The 14,004-nt window shown below is 46.1% G+C and overlaps 1 protein-coding gene and 1 long non-coding RNA gene across 6 annotated transcripts in view; one reads left to right on the top strand and one right to left on the bottom strand.

Moving 5' to 3' along the window:
* The window catches only part of LOC114631893, a 13,433-nt gene extending 1,429 nt beyond the window's left edge, over nt 1-12,004 (bottom strand). The window contains exons 1-3 of one of the 3 annotated variants that reach the window (XR_003713018.1): nt 11,825-12,004; nt 2,918-3,048; nt 546-755 (exon numbers count right to left, since the gene is read on the bottom strand). This is a non-coding gene — a long non-coding RNA (uncharacterized LOC114631893). The remainder of the gene's footprint in view (nt 1-545; nt 756-2,917; nt 3,049-11,824) is intronic. The other 2 variants (XR_003713016.1, XR_003713017.1) reach the window with 2 other exon arrangements.
* Rhobtb1 (Rho related BTB domain containing 1) overlaps nt 1-14,004 on the top strand; it is a 123,584-nt gene that overhangs the window by 39,345 nt on the left and 70,235 nt on the right. Inside the window, exon 1 of one of the 3 annotated variants that reach the window (XM_028780298.1) lies at nt 11,757-11,806. The exons of the other annotated variants lie outside the window; for them this stretch is intronic. The gene's annotated coding sequence lies outside the window, so the exon portion shown is untranslated. Of the gene's footprint in view, nt 1-11,756; nt 11,807-14,004 lie in introns of those variants that run through there. 3 annotated transcript variants of the gene reach the window in all.

Below are 14,004 nucleotides of genomic sequence, written 5' to 3'. Positions count from 1 at the left end.
TCTCTCTCTCTCTCTCTCTCTCTCTCTCTTTCTCTCTCTCTCTCGCTTTCCTCTAGCTCCTCTTCCTTTTCCTCTTCCTCTCCTACTCCTCCTCTTCCTCTCCTTACTCCTCCCACCTTAGCTCCTCCTACAATCGGGTTGCACAGGCAAGCACTTTTAGCCACTGGATACACCACATTACTGGCATTTGAATGTTAACTCAGCTTTGCATTCTTGACCAACCCCCCTGCTGTGGTTATACTCCTTTATAGATTCAATGTTTAGTTTGCTAACATTGTCTTTAGGATTTGTGAGTTTGTGACAACCTGGTTATATTTTATCAAGAGTCGCTTGAGTCTTCATCTTGAATCATTGACCCCAGGTATCACATTATAAACAGTGTGTGTGTGTATATACATATATATATATATACATATATATGCATATACATATGCATGCATATGTGTATGCATGCATATGTATATATATGTATGTATGTTAGAATTCATTACATTTACGATGTATAAGTAATGCTTCTGTATTTGAGTATAACCTTCATAACAAACCTTGCAGAAACAGGCTGGGAGATGTCCCCACAGATAAATGTTCTCACCATGCAAGCACGAAGACGTGAGTTGAGGTCCTCAGCATCATGTAAAAGCTAGGCACTGAAGCAGACCAGTGCTGGGAGAGGGGGAGGAAAGGAGGACCTTTGGTGCTTGCTGCTCAGTCACTGTAACCTCGAAAGCGAGCCCCAGGCTCATTGAGACACCTGTCTGAAAAAAATAAGGTAGATCGAGCATAACTGAAGAAGAGCCTGATGTCGCCCTCAGGCCTCTGTAGACACACAGCCACATGTAGGAGTATCTGTGCTACGTAATAAGATTGGGCAATGATCTGTGATGGAGAATAACATAGGACAGCTACTCCTTGAATAAACGACACAGCGACCCATAGGTCTCCCAAAACAGGAGCCATACTTCCCGCTTGTGTCAACTGGTCCTTGCTGGGCAGTGTTTTTATGTCATTTTGCCCTGATGTTCATAGCATACTCAAGTGAACAGTAGGCATCAATGGTAGATATTTTAACCATAGAGATTCCCCCACATACACTCCGTGGAACATGTATGAGTGGTTCAACACAGACTCCTGCCCCCAGGATAAATACATGATTTGTACTTTCGTATGTAAATGCCACCCCAAGAAGTCCTGCAATGAGAAATATAAGAGGAAAAAAGAGATCAAATTAAAAAGTATTTCCTAGGCTGGCTGGGTGCTTAGTAGCTAAACGGTTACTCCCCATTTTTAGCTGTCACTCAACAGGTCCCATGAACATTGGGAACGGCTACTTGACCAAGCTATCTTACCTGCTGTTTATTGCTAAATTATTTGAATAATTCAAAAAATAAATGAATTCTATCTACTTTCCTTCCATTCAACTCTTCTTCTTTCTCTCCTCACTCTTTCCATGGGAAAATTGTCAGATTCTCAAGTAAACAGAACGATACTTACATTTGGATCTTGCATAAACAGTGACTAATTTTCACTATGCGCTGAGTACTAAACGGAATATTTTAACATAATTGAGTGTCTTCTGCTTTATTTGGAGACCCTAAACTCAAGTCAAATGAGCCGCTTAGAAGTCATGAGTATCCAGAAGACCCAGAAGACGTCATTCAGTCCCTGATGGACACTCACTTCATGTTTTCCATGATCAGAGCATGAAGTGCTTTTTGGAAAGCCCTCTTCCTTCTATCTTTCTAGAATTCTCTTAGGAGGAAAGAGGTATGCTCTGGAGTTCTTCTCAGCCATAAACCCTCTTCTGCAACATGATCGTTTTTATTGACAGCTGAGTCTATGGTGGCCTTGGCAAGAGACAGAGTGCACCCAAGACAGTTCTCCCATGGGGACACCAAACAGGCTGGCTAGGCATTATCAATCGTGCACACACCATTGTTCAGGCTCCACCATACCGTCTCTGTTCTTCATTAGATTTGATAGAACTAAAAAGCTAGCATTTCCCAAACAGCAATAAAGGGAACCAGAACAGAGCACACTGAACTGAAAGAAATATGTCTCCCTCAATGTCTTCCATCCTTCTGGCTCGTGGTCCCTCACTAATGTGGAGAATAAAAGTGTGCACACTTAAAGAGAATTCCAGGGTGTATTTCATCTGCCTGTGCCTGTCTCTTTATAAGTTCTTACTCAAGATAATGGCCACCCCAACTGTCTCCTGAGAATAGATAGCCACGTCAACAAACACAGCCCAGAAGTAATCTCATAGCACAAATGTCAGTGCTTATAAGAACAACAGTGGTGTAGGTCCCTTTTGACCAAAGCAAGTCTTTAGAGTCGTGTGTGTGTGTGTGTGTGTGTGTGTGTGTGTGTGTGTTTAATTACTTTGCCACTGCTAACAGAAGATGTTATTTGGATTCAAGAATTGAAAACTGTTCCCCAAACAAGAGACAGTTGACCACTGGCTTTGGTTTCTTGTGAGGGTCTCATTCAGTATCCACTTTATACAAATACCCTTGGCCAATCCAATGCCAAGTAACTCAGAGGGAAAAAAAATAAGACTTGATGTCTTTAGCAAGAACATTGTATTGGCCCAGAAAAAAAAGAGAGATAACTTTGAAGTCAATGGTCCACACATGTGTGTGTACCTGGCTCACCCACCAGATAGATATAGATATTTAAACATCAAGAAATATTCTTTTTTAAAAAATTATTTATTTATTTAATGTATATAAGTACACCATTACTCTCTTCAAGCACACCAGAAGAGGGTGTTGCAGATGGTTGTGAGCCACCGTGTGATTGATGGGAATTGAATGCAGGACCTCTGGAAGAGTAGTCAGTGCTCTTCACCACTGAGCCATCTCTCCAGCCCAAAAAAAATATTCTTTATTTGAATACTAAGATTAACTGACATACTCACCCATGTTGCCCATATTGATACCATAGCCACTCCATCTGCCAAAGCGGGCTGTTTCCCCCGTGTGGCTTTCGCTTTATATCAAACTGGTGTTGCTGGCCTGAGGCAAAACACCACAGCTTCCTGATCTCTCCCTAGGAAGTGGAATGATGACATGCTAGCTTCAGGAAATAGCAAGGAATGAACTCAATATAAATTACGTCCTTTGTCTCGGTGGCAGAGAAGTAATATCATTCTGGTACCTGATCAATATGTGTTGCCCATGAGGATCCTTGTACACTTACCTCATAAATGCCAGAGCCCTTCAGTTCTCTTCAGCTTCAAATGCAAACTATGATGCTCTTTGTCTTTCGGGGACCTAAGTTTCCTCATCTATAAAATAGGGATTTTAATGCTACCCTTCCATAAGATCACTATAAGAAATTCACGACTGTCAAAGTCTTGGACCCCACACCTAACACACAGTAGGTACTTAGTAAATGTTAGCTGGCATTACAGATTACAAAATCATGCCTGCTAGTGGCATGTTAATCTTTGCCAAATGTGTTTTTATATCTCAAAGTGTCTTATCAAGGATAATGTATGTTGCCAGTAATCACAGCAGGACAAGGGGACTCTTCCTTTACATCATCAGTTTTCCTGCTAAATCGATGACTAGAGAAAATTATAACTAAGTAATCCTGTTTAAAAAAAAAGAGAAGAAAAGAAAGTTTTATGTACCGTTGCTTGGGACCAGAAAACATTCAGATTTTACATTTTGTTGGCATTTGAAATATATTATTCTAACATAATGAGCTCTCTTGGACACAGAAACAAATCTACATAGGAAATGCATCTGTATTTAATATACCTTATACACATGCTGGAAGTTATTGTACATTGTCATTGATTTTGGACACAAAACGGAAGTCTCGTAATAGGAAATTTTCCACTGTGACATCATGTCAGCACTCAAAAGGAGTTGAAATTTGGAATGTTTTGTATTTTCAGAGTAGGCGTACCCCGCCTATGTTTAAAGCTATGAAGTCTTGACAGAGAGCTCAGCTGGTAAAGAGCTTGGAAGCATGAGGACCCAAGTTCGATGCCCATCACAGACTATAGTGGCCAGTGTTTGCAATCCTCGCACTGGGGAGCAGAAACAAGCAGTTCCCTAGGGCTCGCCGACCAGCCATTCTAGCCTAATTCTAGACTGGAGAGCCTGAGGTCTTACTCAGAGACTCAAGTGAGCAAAGAAGATGACTTCTGAAGAACATCCCTGAGGATGCAGGGATGCAGAGGAGCATGCATCCACAGGCACACTTGTGTATGCATGGGCACATAAGGACACAGAGACACCAAAATACAGAGAAAGAGAGAGAGAGTGAGATAGATAGATGGATAGATAGATAGATAGATAATAGAAAATCAAGAGAGAGGTAAGTAGGTAGATCATAGAAAATAGATTGACCGACAGACAGATAGATGCCATATGGTGCTGTTTGAATTACCCTAGACAGAGGTGAAATCTTAAAGGAAACTTCTCCCACGCCTCTCCTCAAATCCCTAGGCCCCTTAAGGCTGATCCTAGACAGAAGTGCCCTGGCCCCTGGCCTCCTTGGCTTATGTGTACAAGAGAAAGAAACACAAAGTTGCTCCAGACGTGCTTAACTGATTACATCATTCACAGAAATGCAGTTAACGGCTTGCCCGTGAAGGGGAATTTACCAAGTGATAAATAGCCTGTGAAATATCCAACATAAATCTCTTCAGAGCTAAGGAGAGACCCGGGTGTTGTGTGTACAAACGTGCTCTCAAATCTGAGGGAGGGAGTCAGGTGTCTGCACACGTATGTTTGAAAGGCACTACACGAACTGAAGACAAGCCTCATGGCTTAGCCTTTCCTTGGCCATGGTAAGTGTCCTGCAAAGGCCTTAGTGATTCTTGACTTTCTCCTTCTAAGGGAAATCTAGATAGAACTCAGCGTCCTGTGGATCAGAGTACTTAAGATCTGCTCGAACATGATCTAAGAGCAGGCATGGAATTTGGGGTTAGTTGGTGTGACTCCTCTCACACAGAAACAAGTCGTTCAACCTCTGGAAAACCTCACTTCTCGGTCTCTTGGGTTGAAGATAGTGTATTTCAAGGTTCTTCATTCTGAACATTAAAGGGTGTGCTCATCAAAGATGCCGAGCAAGGACGTAAGTGTGATATTAAAAATACAGGATGTGGGTGGAGCTGTTTTTCCGAAGTGAGTATGTGTGTGTGCACATGTATTGTGGTTTACTTTTTTTTTTTCTGGTTTCTGAATAGAAAAACAGTTCACTTGTATGGATGGGGACACAGGAAGAAGCCAGAACTCAGGAACAGAGCAAAACTCCTGGGGTTCCAGGCAGTTGTGAGCCAACTGATGTGTGTGCCCAGAACTGAATCGGGATTCCCTACATGCACAGTTGTCTGCTTTGAACCCCTGAACCCCATTCATGACACTTTTAAACGGCCTCATGAGCCCATGACCGCCATATTTACCGCCAGCACACAGCTTTTCTTTTACATCAGCGTTCTTTGTTTGTTTGTTTGTTTGTTTTTGGTTTTTCGACACAGGGTTTCTCTGTGTGGCCCTGGCTGTCCTGGAACTCACTCTGTAGACCAGGCTGGCCTCGAACTCAGAAATCCATCTGCCTCTGTCTCTCAAATGCTGGGATTAAAGGCGTGCGCCACCACTGCCCGACTTACATCAACATTCTTAAGTTCACAATGAACAACTGCTCCGTACAGTATTATTTCTGCCTCCCTGTGGCCTTTGGAACACTTACACACACTGGATTAAAAATCATGTGGCTATACAGTTTTATTTTCTTTCTTTTCCTCTCCTATTTCTTTTTCCCTTTAACCTTTGTTGACAGTTTTTGGTTGGTTCCGGTGGCAGTGGTGGTGGTGATAATGGGTTTGGGGTTGTTGTTTGTTTGGTGATGATAAAGAGGTATTATATAAAGCAGTCAGGCAAGATGGCTTTTAAAAACTGCATAGCACCTACATGTCACTTATTTTTAATCAGGTAAAACTGAAGAAGAGCACTAGCACATTTTGTCATATTAACAATGAATGTGCCTATTGGTTCATCCCTGAAACAAGGGTCCTTTTCAGATGCAAAGCTACAGTCAGGGTGTATTGTATAAGAGAAGAATAAATAAAAATTAATTTTATAAAAAAAAATGCTGACCATACACACACACAGAACTCTTCCGGTTTCTGCTTCCATACGGAGCAAAGGGCAGCTGGCTCCTGCCTCTTGAGCATGCTGAGCTGAGTTCGCACAGACATGTGGGCAGAGGAGGCTTTTGACCAAAAGAAGAAAGAAGAACTTCCAGGCTTGCAAAATCCCATTTTTAACAAACTCATCCAACACCAACAGAAAACCTTAGAAATGGATGCATAGAGAAAGGCCATGCTGCCCTCTCAGCACACGGCAGTATGCTGGGCAGACTCAATCCTGTCTGTCTCGTTCAGTGATACTCAGAAAGATAGAAATTGTGCTGTGAATTTTGGCTTGCAAGATAAATAAGTACAAAAATCTCTAATATATTGACCTTGAAGTGGGTGACCACCCAAATCCCATGATCAGACTAGTATTCATCTGTATCTTTAATATCTTTATATATTATTCTTTAACATAGGAGTTTGTCCGCCTAACTACCTCAGGATGGGATGGAATACACGCAGCTCTCCAAGAGCTGCGGATGCCGTTCACCTGCAGCTTTTAGGAAAACAGGGTGACTCCCGGACAAGCCAGAGTCCTATGGCATCCTCCAGAGTGTGCTGCAGAAAGCAGGGAGAGATGGAGACCTCTGCGCTGCTGAGGTGACTTGAAAAACACTTGCACTAAATTAATTTTACAAGAGCCCACCCCAACACAGCTGGGTCGCTCAGAACCAAGGGCTTTTATTCTCACCCAAGCGATTGCAGCTCCATATAAAACCTCACGATGATGCTAGAGGCGGAATGGATTGTTTCATATGATGGACATAATCAACCACACAAAAGTTGAGGAAGGGACCCCAAGATGGGAAGCTGGGAAATTCTTGTCCATGCTGGTCTAGCTAGAGCAACTTGTAAAAATGTTGCTCCCGTGTTGGAGTATTGAATAAAAGGGTATCTGCAGAAACAGGGTTCCCAAGAGGTCGTTTTCTCTTTTGGTCATCAACACACGGCATTACGCGTGATTACGGCACACGGAATCACGCGTCTCTGCCCCTTGTCACTAACCAGAGGGCAGGCCTCCGAATGGAGCAGTTGAGATCAACCCTATGGCTCCTGAAAGGCTAGCATCCAGAGTGGCTTACACAAAGCTGCTGGTAAAGGCTCATAAAACCCGGTGCCCTGCCCTATTCCGGCTCTGAAGCCCGGAGCAGTTTTTTGGAGCCAGTCAGTCAGTGGAGGCAACGTCTCCACGGGCCACGGGCCACGGGCCACAACATCCTTTAGATGCCATAAAGTCCTTGGCCATGGCAACAGCCGCTATGTCACCCCAGCGGTCTCCCCCAACAGCTGCTTCTCAATAAACCTTTTGACCAAATGCAGCTGTTCTTTAAAGCAGGCCCATCCGCCAGCTCCGTTTCTCCTGTGTCTTCACTCCCTGTGTCTTAAATGGCTCCCTGGCACCTGACATTCATTATCCATCCACCAACCTAGCTTGAGATCTGGCATTCCAGACCGAGGGGTGGGGAAGTGGCAGCTGTCTCGCTACACCCCAATGGTTCAAGTCAACTGGCCCACAGCTGTTGCATCAATCACTGGGGGAGACTTTTGCGCCTGCGCAGGAGGGAGGGGCGTTGGCTCGTCGGGCTGTCGGTTACAGACCGCTCCAATGAGGACTTAACACCACATAACTGAGAAAACTCTCTCCGTGGGAACTTTATGTAAGTAACTTCCCATACCACGGATATACTGGGAAAAGCTTCAGGCAATAGAAGCACTGAGCACGTGTGATTGAGTTGATGGTAGAGTTTTCCTGGGGGTAGTGCACATTTAATTTGCAATTTGAAGATTATGACCCCAGAATTTTTTTTTAATTTAATTCAACTATAAAGGACTAGAGAGTTGGCTCAGCGGCTATAAGCCTTGCAGCTCTTGCAGAGGACCGGGAATCAGATTCCAGTACCCACACTGGCATCTCTAAACCACCTTCAAACTTCAGCTACAGGGATCTGACTCCCTCTTGTGGCTTCTGCAACCACCTGCACTTGTGTGCACATACACCTAAGCAGCCACACGTAAGCACGCGTATCGAAACATAAAAATAAATACCTAAAAAACAAAAAATTAGAATATGCAATAGCAAGACAACCCCTTTATAAACTAGCCAAAACCAAGAACATCTCTTTTAGCAATAAGAAGATAAGGGTGATCAGTTGGCCCTGGGAGAGATGTTTTGACAGGATTGGGAAATGCAAATCGAAGCCACGGTGAGTTAGTTCTCTTCACTACTGTTGAACAGTAATTTTGTAAATAACAAAAAAAAAAAAAAAGTTGGAAAAAAGTAATGACACCAAATATTATTGGTGGGAATGTGAAACATGCAGTCACTCTGAAAATAAACAGTCTGACAGCTTATTTAGCATCTGATTCGGGACTTGGCAGTCTTGAACATTCATCTCAAAGGGAAAAATATTCACACACAAAACATTTGCGTACAAATGTTTATGGAAGTGTTTTTTTCATTGTAGCAAAATATTGAAAATACTCGAATGGCATTCCATAGGTGAATGAGCACACCCTGGTGTATCCATATATATAATAGATACTTAGCAACAAAGAGAAACAAGCTGCCAATATAGGTGATACCGTGGATAGATCTCAAAGGTAGTGTGTGCAGTGAAAACTTCGATCTGAAAATTTACATGTTGATATTTCCAAAAATATTTAATTGGGTCTCATCATGACAAAAGTCTAGTGATGGGGGGGATTAATGGGTTCGGGGGAATTACAAGTGCCAAGGGCTCGGTAGTGAGTGATTTTATTGGTAACTAAACAATGCTTCTATATGTAAATTGTGGTATTTAAATTTTTAAGTTATAATTATTGTGTATGTATGTGCACATGTGCACACACGTGAGGTGGCTGGTCTGAGGTGGTTTTGGTTGTTGGTGTTGTTTTGACTTGGTGGTGGTGGAGGGAGTATATTTTATTTATTTATTTATTTATTTATTTATTTATTTATTTATTTATTTTGGGGAGGGCAATGTCATTGGTAAAATACCTACCATAACAAGTTTAACATCACCTTTGTGCAGCAAGCTTCGTGTATAGAGAAAAAAAAACATTGGCTAATTTCCAGTGAGGGAGGCCTCTAGTTCTTGTATATGTAAGGTGAATGACTCATGGATTCTGTCAGCAAACAGAAAGGCTGCATCTTTGGTGGGCTGGAGCCCAGCTGATCTCTTGCATAAAGATGCACCATCCATTCTGCTTCGCTTCCCTCTTTCCTGTTGGTAGTCACAGTGCATGCAGCATGTTCACTCCTCCACCTTTGTGAACCAGAGGTCACATGTGGAAAGATTGCGATAAACCCTCTTGACATCCCTGCCCTTGCTTGGTACAAATTTTCAATAAGTTTTCCTCTGCTATATCTGAAATCACCATTAGTAGCAATTTATTTTCCTGGAAGTTCTCCAGATCATTTCCCCCCAAGATGAGGTGTTCCATGAGGTCCAAAATGGTAGCAAAATGGCTAGTGAACGTTCCTCACCCACTCTACAAGGATGACCCTTGGGATGGGGGGGATGGGGGGGGGCTCTGGAGAGGGTCAGGCATCTCAAGAGTATGCACAGTGCTTGGTGTCTTTCTACTCTTACGACCTCCCTGATGCTTCGGAAAATCATTGTCATGTGACCTTTTTATTTTTGTCCATATGTGTAGGTGTGTACATATGCTGCCATGTGTGTACATATGTTGCCATGTGAGGAGGGGGTAAAGAGCGTTACATGCTTCTGCGCATATTTGTGGAGTTCAGAGATCAACCTTGGAGTTGTTCCATCCCCTCCCCCCTTTTTTGAGGCAAGGTCTCTCACTGGAACTATCAGCCATTGGATCAGCTAGGCTTTAGAACCAGTGAGCCCCAGGCCCCCTGCTGTCTCTCCCTCTGGCAGTGTGGAGAACCACAGGGACGAGCCTTCATGCCTGGCATTTTGGATAGGTGATAGCAGGTTCATCTTTTTATTGTGTGACTGAGGAAGTGAAAGACACCCAAAGGGGGCTGGATATTACCACAAAGGTTAGTGATAAAATAAAACCAGCACTGGATAACCCCCAGGGCATAAATGTGAGCCACTGACAATACTAAAAATGTAAATTTTCTTGGCCTCAGTTACCCCATCTGCAAAATGGTTCTGATGGCATGCTTCCTCAGTTGTGGTAGGGTCATGATTTTAAGAAAAAAGGAAAAAGAAAGGAAAGTCATTCCCCACTGTGCTTGGGGCCACAACACATATTTCCTAGTTACTAAGTTCCTATTTCTTAGTTACTGTTCTATTCCTCAATGCCCAAGGTAGCTTAAAAAGAAGTAATTTGTAGACAAGGGGCTAGCTAGCAACAATGGGGTTAATTAACTTTCCCTAATATATTCCTGAAGAGAGTGTCTATTGAGGGAGCCACAGGAATTTGACTTTCTGATTCCTTCTCTTGCTAGTATCAAAAGGTTATGGCCTTGATGACCCCATTTCCAACGACAACAGTACATTAAGGCTAGCTTAAATCACGCAGGTGGCCCGCACAACATTTTCTTATAAAACAAAAAACAAAAACAAAAAAAAAACATTTCGTTTGCTTAGCCTGTTGGTGGTACAAACCTGCAAGGCCGAGGCTTTAAGAGTTCAAGGCCAGCCTTGGCAACATAGCTGGAGATCAGCCTTGGCTACAGGAGAGCCTGGATCTAAGGGAGGGGCAGGAAATTACCAAAGGGACTGAAAACCATTCAAGGATTCTAGGGAGGAAGAGAAAGCCATCTAAGAAAACCAAATGTGGTTTCCTGAAAAGGTGGGATGGAGGCGTTACTGTAAGAGAGGGTTTTGTTTGTTATTCTTTCTTTAGGGGAAGCTTGAAGGATAACCCAAAGAAACCAAACTCACAGTAAAATATGTCTACCTTTGCCACCCTTTTGAGATCCTGGCAGGGCCGCACCTAAGAACTGATGGAGGCCAAGGATGTAGCGTGGGTATTTTTTGTGTGCTTGGTGCTCAGCCTTCAGAAGAAGGGTTTATAAACATAACACATCCCTAGCTGAAGGCATTCACACCCTAATCCGCCAGCTGTCTAGCAAGACTAGAGTGAGCCGATTACACAGCTGAGTCTTACAGGCAGTTGAGAAGGCAGACTGAAAGTTCCCTGCGGACAGGAGCCAAGTTAGTTTCGTCCCCTGTCACCTCCTTAGAGTTTCCCGTGATGTCTGACACCCCTAAGCACCTAGGCAGTTCTTATGCAGATCCGTGAAAAGTAGCCAAGACTCTGCCCCCAGAACTCACAATGGCTTGAAAGTCCACAATGTCCCCGAGAAGTACTAGCTGGTTTTCCTTTCCAAGATTTCCTACCGACCCGGGAGAGGCCAAAAAATCAGTTTCAGCTCTTCCCTCCAGCCTCTCTAAAACGGCAGATTTCGGGGTGGGAAGTGGGGGTGGGGAGGATCGGGGGCAACAGGGCGCCCCCACCCACCCCCTTACCGAGACCCCTCGAGCCCGGTACAGGGGAAGGTGACCAGGAGGGGGAGAGCCAGCCCGCACGTGCAGCGCCCAGGGGAGGAGGCTGGGCCAGCGCAGCGCTTAGTCAGCAGCTGGGCTCGGTTTTGAAACAAAAGCCAATGTCCTCCCTCGGAGTCCGCGGCCGGTCAGTTCCTAGGGGGAAGAAAGCTATGCTGCCCAGCCGGTTAGTGGCCCAACTTACTTTTCCTGAGCCCAGGACTGAGGGCCAGCGGATGTTCGGGAGTGGGTGGGATGCTTCGGGGAGGGGGCGCGGGGACAGGTCGCACACACCCTGCCCTGCTCTGGTCTCCGCTTGGCCCAAGGCCGGGTCCCAGGAGTGCGAGAGACGCACGCTGGTCCCGACCAAGCGCCCTGGAGCCCAGGCCCCTCCGGTGTGCGTGCAGCCGCGGCACCTTCGCCACCTCGCGTCCCACAGCTCAGACACACCAGGCCCTGGTTTCATGAATGAAATCCAATCGTGTGGTTATAAATAGCCGCCAAGGCTGCTCACGTCACCATAGAGAGAGGGAGCGATCGGAGGCCGCCACCGCGTTGCTTGCTCCGTGCCGGGGCGCAGGGTTCCGCCCGGTGCCCCGCCTGGCTGGGGAAGGGGGCGGGAGGAGGGCAGGGCTGGCGGCGACAGCGACCTGGGGACGAGTCCCGTGGCCTGCGCCGGGACGCGGACGCGGCCGGGCGCGGCTGGGCCATGCTGCCTTTGTGCCACGCCGGGCGGGTGGCGCGCGGTGCGCAGGGTCCCGGCGTCCCCGCGAGCGCGCGCGGCGGGGGCCGCTGCTGAGCGGCGGAGGGAGCCGGGTCTCGCTCGGCTGCAGGGTAGGTGGTTGTGTCGCGCAGAGAGCCCCAGTGAGCAGCGGAGCACCCCACCAGCTCCCGATCGCCCCGCGGGTGGCAGGTGGGGACCCCGGCCCATGTGCCACCACCCCCCAGCGACGTTTGCGGGAGTAAGCTGAAGGGATGCGGGGGACAGTCCCCTCCCAAAGGAGTAAGCCGAAGAGATGTGGAGGAGCACCCGCCCCGGCCGCACCCCTAACTTGTAGCGGCAGAGAACACGTACAACAGGCACCTTAGCAGGCCGGCTCACCAGGGCGGGTGCTGCCGCGCCCCCGGGAAAGGCGCCTTTTCCTCGAAGGACTCTGGTGGGGAACTCGGGACGTGAGAAGCGGGGTGCTCTGATCCCTTGGGTGCTTGCTCTGCCCCAAGCAGTGCCTTTGGTTGCCCGATGACGCCCCTCGCCCTCCCCTCCCCCCAGCCCTGTGTCTAGGGAGTCTGTTGTGAGTTGCTGTGCCAACAGTACACGCAGCCGGTGAGGGGCTTGCACACACCTGAACTTAAGAGTTCAGCTTCAGGCTACTAGGTTCACAGCCAGGTGGGGGCAGGGGGAGATAGGTAGAAGAGTTCCACACTCACACCCACCCACCCACCCCCCAAAAAAAGAGGAAGGAAGGCAAGACTGTGTAAAAAAGTATAAAACATTTGATCCCACTGTTGGCCGTGGGGTTTCCATCCCGTCTCAAACTACTCAACGGAGGAGTAAAGTCAATATTTAGACTTAGACAAGCCAGAAAAGTTAGGAAGGAGCGCCAAGCACGAGGGTTCTGAGTTGGCTTTGCAGGAGCTGCGTCTTTAGGGCTATCTATTCACACATGGGCTGAGGCGTTGGGGGCGGGGGCGTGCATTAAGCTTGATACTTAAGTCACAGAAAGCTGGGAAACTCTAGATATGGCAAACAAAGGAGATATCCTGACTTTGAACCTCCCTGGTCTGTGCTCTTGAATACTCAGCCTAGGGTTTCAGCCTGAGGTTCTTCTCCACCCTGTGGGCTGCGCTACCTGCCATAAGAAACATACAAGAGACTCTCAAAACCATACCAAGCTTCCAGAGGCGTTCAGCTTTGCCAAGGGCAGACAATAAGCCACCAACAGGCTCATAAGTTCACTTATAAACACTATATTGAGACTCGGTGTGTATTCCATCTTTAAGTGATCTTTGAGACTACCAAAGAGAACCAATGGTCCCCATAAGATAAACTCAAGCTTTTGGACGGTCACATCTGCGTGTTGCCCCACGGGGGAAGTGAGCAGTCAATTGTTATATTAAACAAGGTTCTCCCTGAGATTCCTGGATCATATTTGAATGTCAGTGGGGTTATGGGTTCGATCCATTCCATCCCATGGTTGGAGGCATTGGGTCATCCTTTTCAACAGTCTTCTGAGCTTGCCTACTCTTATCTTCCAAAGTTGTAAAAGTCACGGTACAGAGTTATGTGTGATCACAAAGATGCACAGAAGAAGCCTGGTTGATGTTACTGGCTTAATACAGAGAGAGAGAGAGAGAGAGAGAGAGAGAGAGAGAGAGAGAGAGAGA

This window comes from Grammomys surdaster, unplaced genomic scaffold (assembly GCF_004785775.1).
Source record: "Grammomys surdaster isolate TR1022 unplaced genomic scaffold, NIH_TR_1.0 367, whole genome shotgun sequence".
NCBI lineage: Eukaryota > Metazoa > Chordata > Mammalia > Rodentia > Muridae > Grammomys > Grammomys surdaster.
Note: the sequence above shows the minus strand (reverse complement) of the source record. Positions and strands in the feature narration are given on the sequence as shown.